Here is a 9,444-nt window from a genome sequence, read left to right as displayed (position 1 = left end):
GTCCATAGAAGAGCAGACAAGGCAGCTGGAAGATGGGTGTGGTAGTTAAAAGGCCTAGGTGGGGCCTCCCCAGTGGCACAGCGGTTGAGCTCTGGGTTGCGAGGCTGCCCGCAGCCTCTGCAGCGCCGGTTCAATCTCCGGCTGCTCCCCGGCCACGGGAGGAGGGTCCCGCATGGCGCACAGACCTCTCCTGCCGCCCGCTGCTCCCCTCAGCAGTGTACTTCGGTCCTTCTGCCTGCTCTGTTCCCCGCTCTGGCTCTGGTGAATTCTCTCGCCCTCCCGCGCTTCTGACTGTACCCAGTGCTTGTATAAATAAATAAATAAATAAATAAATAAATAAATCTTTAATAAATAAATAAATAAATAAATAAAAATAAAAGGCCTAGGTGAGGGGCCATGACTGAGAAGTTACTGATGGGTGGGGTACACCTTTAGGTACCACAGTGGCAATTGTGGACATGATATGCAAATACAGCAGGAAGGCCACCAATAATTTCTAATCCTGGGAATGAAATTTATGTGTGTCCCAGGCCAGTATTTCTAAAAGTTATGAAGTGACTTTAAGTGTCCCATCCAAAAATTTTCTCAAAGATATTGTTTAAATGTTCCTGGAGAGACATTTCTAAGTTCCTTGACTCTTCTGGATTTTTTGTTCTAAAGATAAGGCAGACATTTGAAGAGAGGGAGAAGAACAAATTATCTTGCATTCTCCAGAATTGTCCTTATTTTAATTTGCTGCCCTATCAGACAGCTCGCCATATGGAATTTACTTTGTCTGCTTGGAGTCAGACCACCCAGGTCAGCATCTTGGTGCCAGCAGTGGTGGGACCTGGGAAAATTTACTTCAGCTCTGCATCTTAGTGTCTAGCTTTCCCACAGCAGCGGTGCAGTGGCCAAAGGGGCTGTGAAGACACCACTTCAGCTGCTGGGATGATGGACTACACGTTCGTACACTGGGCTGGAAAGAGACATTGAACCCAGTGGATTCAGAGAAGATATACTACCCACATCGAAAGCAAAAGCAAGATGACTGTCAGTTGCTCGAGTCCCTTGTCCTTCAGGGTGACACTGAGCTGGAGGTCCAGGTGACAGATGGCATGGGCAGTGGGTCGCTGACTGTGCTGGAGCCAACTCAGCTTTAGCCAAGTAGTTTTATGCACTTTTGCAACGGCCTGTAGATGAATCCTTATGGGAATGGGGGAGACAGTGGAAAATGCTGCACTGAATGGAGATGGGAGATGGATGAGAAATGGCCTTGTGAGGGGCCTGCAAGATAAAGAAACAGGTGAGAAAAGGTCTCAGGGCAGCACCCCCTAGGAAGTGAAACTCCTGTTGTCCAGGAGGAACCACAGGGCATTTGGTCAGGCCTTGTCTCTGTAGAGTGCAAGGTTGCTGGCACCAGGGCAGAGCTGCATCCTCAACTTTGCTTCATCATCTGTAAGATGGGAAATGAAGAATATCTAGCATATATATGTACATATCTGAGATAAAGTTCACATCGAACTCACTATTTTAAAGTGCACTATTCAGTGGTTTTTAATTGTATTCAGAATTGTGCAACCATTGCCACAACCTAATTCTAGAACATTCCATCATTCCAAAAAGAGATCCCACAGCCATCAGCAGTTGCTCTTCACTCCCACCGCCCCTGCTCCTGGCACCCATGAATCCACTCTATCTCTGGATTTGCCTCTCCTAGTCATTTCATATCCGTGGAATCACATAATAGGTGGCCTTTCTGCCTGGCTTCTTCACTTTGCATGTTTTCCAGGCTCAGTCGAGCACCAGCACGTAGCAACAGTTGCCGCCTCTTCACGCTTAGGTGCTCTTCCATCATCAGCAGCTCGAGTTTTGCTTTTCCCTTCATTTGCTGACAGGCATTTGGATCGTTTCCACTTTCAGTTGTTATGTACAATGCGGCCACGAAGATTCCTGTATGATCCTTATGTGGACAGATGTGCTTAATTCTCCTGGATATACACCTAGGAGTGGAGTTGCTGAATCATATGGTAACTATATGTAATTAAAAAAAAATTATTTATTTATTAAAGAATGAATGAATGAATGAATGAATGAACGAATTATTTATTTATTTATTTATTTATTTATTTATTTATTTATTTATACAAGCACTGGGTACAGTCAGAAGTGTGGGAGGGTGAGAGAATTCACCAGAGCCCTAACGGGGAACAGAACAGGCAGACCAACAAAGTATACTGCTGAGGGGAGCAGTGAGCGGCAGGAGAGGTCTGAGCTCCATGTGGGACCCTCGCCCGGTGACCGGGGATCACACCAGCGCTGCAGAGGCTGCGGGCAGCTTCACAACCCAGTGCTCAACCGCTGTGCCACCGGGGAGGCCCTAAATAATTTTTTTAAAGATTTATTTATTTATGAATACAAGAGCTGGTGTATAGGCTAGAGATGTGGGGTCGGGGATAAGAGAATTCACCAGAGAGAATGGGGAACAGAACAGGCAGACTGATTGAAATGCACTGCAGTGCATTTGAGGGGAGCAGTGAGCGAGTCAGGAGAGGTCTACTGCACCATGTGGGCTGCTCCCTGGCTGGCTGGGGATCGAACTGGCGCTGCAGAGGCCACAGGCAGCTTCGCAGCCCAGCGCTCAACCGCTGCGCCACTGGGGAGGCCCTGTACTTTTTTTTTTTAAGATTTATTTATTTATGCATACAAGAACAGGGGTACAGGCCAGAGGTGTGAGAGGTGAGAGGATTCACCAGAGACAGAGGGGAACAGAACAGGCCGAGGCTCAAACTCATGCTGCAGTGGCTGCAGTAAGCTTCATAGGTTGTGTCTTCACCCCTTGTGCCACCAGGGAAGCCCCCTGGTATGTACTTTTAAAACAATAAAAACCCCTCTTAGCAGATCCTAGCCCAAAATATTTATTCTTTCATCCCATGAATATTTAAAAAGTAGCTACTAGTGCCACACTTTGTTGTAGCATAGGAATACAATGGTGAGTAATAGAAAGCTGGCATCTGTGGGGGGAGGGGGTCAGATAGTGCTATGAGTTATTGTTTTGTGGAGAAGCAATTAAGCAAGGAAGGGGGCCAGGGAATTCTGGGCAGGAATCACTGTTTCAGCTTTTTAACTGGAGTATAGTTGCAAGATTATTACAATAGTTTCAGGTGCTCAGAGTTGCTGGTTTTATTTTATTTTATTTATTTTATTTTTATTTTTATTTTTTTAAGTGGGAGACAAAGTTTTATTTTTTTTATTTTTTTTTCATGTTTTATTTATTTATTTATTTGTTTGTTTGTTTTGTTTATACATACACTGGGTACAGTCAGAAGCGCAGGAGGGTGAGAGAACTCACCAGAGCCAGAGCGGGGAGCAGAGCAGGCAGAAGGACCGAAGCACACTGCTGAGGGGAGCAGCGGGTGGCAGGAGAGGTCTGCGCGCCATGTGGGACCCTCCTCTGGTGGCCGGGGAGAAGCTGGGGATTGAACCGGCGCCGAATAGGCCGCGGGCAGCTTCGCAACCCAGCGCTCAACCTCTGCGCCACCGGGGAGGCCCAGAGTTGCTGGTTTTAATTGGACAGTCAGGGACAAAGAGGTGAGCAAACATGAACTCTCCAGGAAAAGGGGACTGTCAAGGCCACAGCCCCAAAGCTGTGATGTGCTTGGAACCACCAGGCAGCCAGTGAGGCTGGGTGGAGGGAACAGACCTGCAGGGGCTGAGCATGGAAGACAGAACAAAGCCCAAGACCTGTGTGGAGCAAACCAACCTTCTGATTTATTGAAGGGTGACTTTGCACCATGTACTGTATTATACATTATTTAATATTATCATAAATTTCATTAATATTGAGGAAATAGACACATTGTTTAATTAAGGTTAACTGGAGAAGATCACACCGCTAGGAAATGGTAGCTCCAGAACTGAAACCTGTGCCTGCTTGGTGTAACCACTGCGTTTTGTCTTCTCCCTGTTCTGGGGTGGAGGTCACTTACTAGGAGTGTTTCCACGGCAACACCTAAATTCAGCCAGCAATTGGATCTTCCCAACTCAAATTCCAAAGCTCCACTCTCCAAGCTTTTCCTAAAGTTCACTTTTAACTCACCTTGCCATTGAGCCCCAGCCACTGGCCTGGGTACAAAAGTGTGCATCTCTTACTCCTTGCCATGAACTTCAAATTCTACCAGTTCATCAGGGAACACCATCTTCATCCCTCTTCCTCCCATGGAGCTGACAATGGAAGTAATCCAGGGAGTTCTGCATATTTCAGAGTTAAGAATTAAAAGACTTTTATGGTAAAATTTCTTTTAAAATGCACAGCACTCTTCTTCCAGAAACCCCCACTTCAGGGTCTCACCCCCTAGAACTCCAGGCTAAAGCAAAAGGCTCTTGCTTAGGCTTTAGATGCTAAAATTCTGTTAACTTTCTTCATTTCTTTTAACCCTACTATTGAGTGGAGGCAGCTGGTCCTCACAAAGCTGAAAAACAGGACCTCCCTGGTGGCACGAGGGGTTAAGACGCAGCACTATGAAGCTGTCCGCAGCCACTGCAGCACGATCAATCCCTGGCCAGGGAGCTACCCACATGGCGCAGCAGACCTCTCCTGGCTTGCCTGCTGCTCCCTTCAGCAGTGTATTTCGGTTACCTGTTCTGCTTCCCACTCTGTCTCTGGTGACTCCTCCAACCCCCCACTCCCTGCATCTCTGGCCTGTGCCCCAGCTCTTGTGTGCATAAATAAATAAATCTTTAAAAAAAAAAAAAAAGCTGAAAACCGAGAACCAAAAAGCCAACAGGGGGCCTGAAAAAGAAAAAAAGATAAAGAGCCAGCCTGGACCCCTCTCTGGTCCTCGCTGGTAGGGGCTCATGCCCAGCAGGTGAAGTCCTGGGGACCCCTCCCCAATTCCTGCTTTCTATTCTCATTTGTCCAGTGAAGCTGTAAATTAAGTATTCCTAAGTACCTTCCTGGCCTGAGGACATAGGCCACACCTCAACCTGACTGAGCACACTCTGTGGTCAGCCCTGACCGTGTGGGTCCTGAAACATCTGTAAGCAAATGGAGCTACACCTTCAAGTTTCATTGGGAACATGAATGAAACACAGATACAGGCAGAAAGCACAATAGGAACGGAAGCAGGGAGGCACATAAATATGATATTCGGAACTCCCTGGTGGTGCAAGGGGTTAACACACAAACTATGAAGCTTCCACAGCCTCTGCAGCACAAGTTCGATCCTCTTGCTGGCCAGGGAGCTACCCACATGGCGCAGCAGACCTCTCCTGACTTGCCTGCTGCTCCCCTCAGCAGTGTACTTCAGTCAATCTGCCTGTTCTGTTCCCCACTCTGTCTCTGGTGAATCCGCTCACCCCCCATACCTCTGCCCTGTACCCCAGCTCTTGTATGCATAAATCTTTTAAAAAAAAAGAAATATGATATTTATGGGGAGTTTAAAACTACAGAAATTCCCTGTAGAATAGCTAAGGCACTGGTAACATTGATGCCCAAGGCTGCTATGTATTACTTAAATCTTAATACGATGCAACACAGCTATCCAAGTCAAGCTCTGTTACCTACATGAAGGAAATGGAATGTGATGTGTAGGACACAGTGTGTGTACCTCAGAATATGTTCAAATCAGAAAACAGGTAAGCTGGTGGCCAATTGGACAATGTTTTAATAATCTATATGTGTTCAGTAGAAATTAGTCTGGGAGCCTGTTATGAAGTGTGGGAGCCTGCACACTTGATGTATTTCCAAGGTAAGTTTTATTTATTTAAAATTTATTTATTTATTTATGCAAGCACTGGGTACAGTCAGAAGCACGGGAGGGTGAGAGAATTCACCAGAGCCAGAGCGGGGAGCAGAGCAGGCAGAAGGACCGAAGCACACTGCTGAGGAGAGCAGCAGGCAAGTCAGGAGAGGTCTGGGAGCAGCCGGGGATCGAACCGGTGCCACAGAGGCTGTGGGCAGCTTCGCAACCCAGCGCTCAACCGCTGCACCACCGGGGAGGCCCTCCAAGGTAAGTTTTAATTCTTACTCATCAGGTTAACAGTGGCTGCCATCTGGTTGGGCCAAGCTTCAAAACAAGCTCTTTTTGCAATCTAACATACAGCTTATCAAAAACTGAGCTTTTACTGGTGAAACTAGAGTCTTGTTAATTTTCCCGAGATTCTCAAAAACGAAATTGGCATTCAAGACCAGCTATCATTGGTTAGCCCCTAGGGACCATGGCCAAGGCACACTTCTTAGTTGGTTCAGTATTTAGGAATATTGTTGCTTCTATTGCACATAAACCTTGTTTGGTCAGAATATCTAAAGGGAGAGAGCTAGGACTCCATCCAGCTTATAGAATAGGCTATAGCAACTGTTTCATTGTTTTTTTTTAAAAGATTTATTTATTTATGCATACAAGAACTGGGGTGTAGGCCAGAGGTGCAGGGGATGAGAGGATTCACCAGAGAAAAAGTGGGAAACAGAACAGGTATCTACTGAAATACACTGCTGAGGGGAGCAGAGGATCAGACAGGTCTACTGCGCCATGTGGGTAGATCCCTGGTCAGGGATCGAACTTGTCCTGCAGTGACTAGTAGTAGCTTAATAGCGCTATCTCTAACCCTTCCACCACCAGGGAGGCCCCCTATAGCAATTGTTTATGTGTCAGCTTTTCTATTAAGTGCAGACTGACGTTTTACAAATAAAGCAGAATTTTAAACACTCTCAAATCTGGTGATGAGATCTAAAGTAGTCCACTCACTTCTTCAGTGTGGTCTACCAAATGCTACAGGCTCAGTGGTCTTTGAAAACACTTCCTGTTGGACAAGGCTCTTGTAGGACACTGAAGAATTCTCTTATGCGGAATGTCTGCAAAAATCCCAAGTTGCAAATGATGTTTGAAGTTTAGACCAAAACTCTACCTAAAGGGAGCTCAAAAGTACATGAATGAGAGAGGACAGGGGTGATGATTTATATGACAGAGGAACCACAAATCACAGGTCATGCCCACTGTCTACCCAGGAAACATTAAGGCTAGTTCCTAGTGGTTAGTTAAGACCTCGAAGAAAACCATGGGTCTAGTCCTGAGGAAAGCAGCCCCAGGGCTTTGTATACACACAGCTCACAGGAATTTCATATCAAGGATGCTCCATCATCAATGTCTATACACAATCTCTACACCCAGGAATTGCTGGTGTTTCTTGTTGATCTTTTACTAGCTGCTGTAAAATACAACTGGCATAAAATGGAGGGATTGAGAGGAGCACCCTACTCTTTGATTGAGGAACCTGACGAAAGCATGACTCACCTGACAGTCACTGACTAAAATGCCATGTGGATTTAAGGTTAAGGACTAGTTTTTCTGAGATGGAGACAAGGCTGCTGCTGCCATGTCTGAGGATGAGAATTGCTTTGGAGAAGTGTCTAGTGGAGCTGTTAAAAAGCACAAACATGACCTTTTTACTAGCATTAATAGCAACTTTGGTGTATAACTGTGGGAAAACTCATCTAGTGTCTTATCACTGCACATGGAATCAGTTTTGTGTGTGCTTCAAAAACTCTGCATGAAGATTTGCAAACACAACATATACCCTGTATAATAAATACCACTTTGGGGAGCTTTTCCTAAAATATTTTTGTCAAGGGGCAGTTAGCACCTACTAATCTGTTACACTTGCTTCACTGGGCTGTATTAGCTAAATAAGATGCTGATATCAAAGTAACTTCTTACTGAACACTGGCAGAGTTCCCATCCAGGGAACTTTTTTTCCTCTAACCACCTCCTCCCACTACCTTTCCTCTCCTGTTTCCTTATTTGTCCCTAAGTAGAGTTACGCATTACTGAGGTTTGTGCAGATTCCAGGAGTCATGGAATAAAATATAGAAGGGGAATGGTGTGAAAGACCATTAAGAATTCCTAACCTGTGAACCTCGCTGGTGGCCTAGGGGTTGTCTCAGCTCCATCACCACCACAGCCTGAGTTAGATGCCCAGCGAGGGAGCTAACCAGCCCACATAATGTGCAGCAGACCTCTTCTGTCTTGCCTGCTGCTCCCCTCAGCAGTGTATTTCAGTGGATATGCCAGTTGTGCTCCCTACTCTGTCTCTGGTGACTCCTCGCCCCCTGCACTGTGGCCTACACCCAGTTCTACGCATAAAAATCTTAACAACAAAAAAACCCTAATCTGTTGTACTTAATTGTGTCTCTCAGACCAGAAAAAAAATGCAGTAGGCTTAGTGAATATTTAACATTATCAGTATTAAAAAATCAAATATTGAGAGGGAAAAAATTGTGGAGGGGATGAGAGTAATGGGATTTTTTTTTTTTTTGGTGTAACTTTTCTTATAGTGAAATCTTTAACCCTAAACTACATTTAAGGACCATTGGGAGAGGGGCTTTTCCTTATTTACCTATGCGCATAAAAATCATGAGTGACAAATTCAGGTTCCAATTCTGTGTATTTTTAAAAATAACACGATCTAAATATAAATTCCTGTTTCACTGTGGGTAACCACAGGAATTATGTGACTGCAGCTATAAAGGCACAGGTATTTCTATTTGTTCAAAGTTGAAACGTTCTAGGAAACTCAATGAATAAAAAACAACCAGAAGTTATGAGGTAGAGTCTATTTCAAAATCTAAATTCAACTAATCTCTGCAATTAAACATCCAGGAGTGTGATGCCCCTGGATATCTTACAGAGTTTTACCTAGCAGGAATTTGGGATGCTTATATACATCGCATAGTCTATTCTCTAAGTTACACTAAGTAGACACAGATATAGTTTCATTCTTTGTAGTTCTTCCTCTTCACTATAAATCGGGGGAGGGAGGAATTCTCAGTGAGTTGCGACATTAAACTTCTAGAATACTTTGAGCAGAAATATTTAAACTACTTTCAAACAAGAAGACAAGCATTGTTGAACATTTACAAACCTATGCCCCATACTCAACAAAAACCTCTCAAAACTCAGGATCTTAGAAATGTGAACGTATAGCCAAAATGAGCAAGGATAGACTGATTTTGTCTCCTCTGCAACGCTCTGCCATTATTTTTATTCAATAATTCCAATAGCATGATTGTTCAATCAGAAACTAAAGAAAAAGGACACAAGAATTTGAAGGGCTTAAATATATATTTTATATTGATAGTCTGTGTCTTTCTACCCTAAAATAATACATTATTATTGATTACATACAGGATGAGGTGAGGTATTTGTAAAATATCTGGTAAAAAATAATTAATATACAGTATTCTACATGAGATGGACCTTATGAACCTTTACGTCTTCTAAAGTGTTAAAGTGATCATTTAAATTAAACTGCCCTGAATGGATTTACAGTTGTTTCCTCAAAACATGTTAAAAAAGGAAGGATCATACATTTCCCCAGAATCTGTGCAGAAAGGGAAAGCACATAATCGGCAGTTTCTTATTTCACATCTTAATGCATTCCTACAAAATCAGGGTCGCTGTGTGTAGC

At 44.3% G+C, this 9,444-nt stretch overlaps 1 long non-coding RNA gene across 1 annotated transcript in view; it reads left to right on the top strand.

Moving 5' to 3' along the window:
* The first annotated feature begins 1,737 nt into the window (after nucleotides 1–1,737).
* Nucleotides 1,738–9,444, top strand: part of LOC129146969 (uncharacterized) — a 21,958-nt gene continuing 14,251 nt past the window's right edge. The window contains exon 1 of the long non-coding RNA XR_008554391.1: nucleotides 1,738–2,009. This is a non-coding gene — a long non-coding RNA (uncharacterized LOC129146969). The remainder of the gene's footprint in view (nucleotides 2,010–9,444) is intronic.

Source organism: Talpa occidentalis, unplaced genomic scaffold (assembly GCF_014898055.3).
Source record: "Talpa occidentalis isolate TD23 unplaced genomic scaffold, MPIMG_talOcc4v2.1 talOcc4.5, whole genome shotgun sequence".
In the NCBI taxonomy this organism is placed as follows: Eukaryota; Metazoa; Chordata; class Mammalia; order Eulipotyphla; family Talpidae; genus Talpa; species Talpa occidentalis.
The sequence above is the reverse complement of the archived record's forward strand: the minus strand, read 5'-3'. Positions and strand labels throughout refer to the sequence as shown.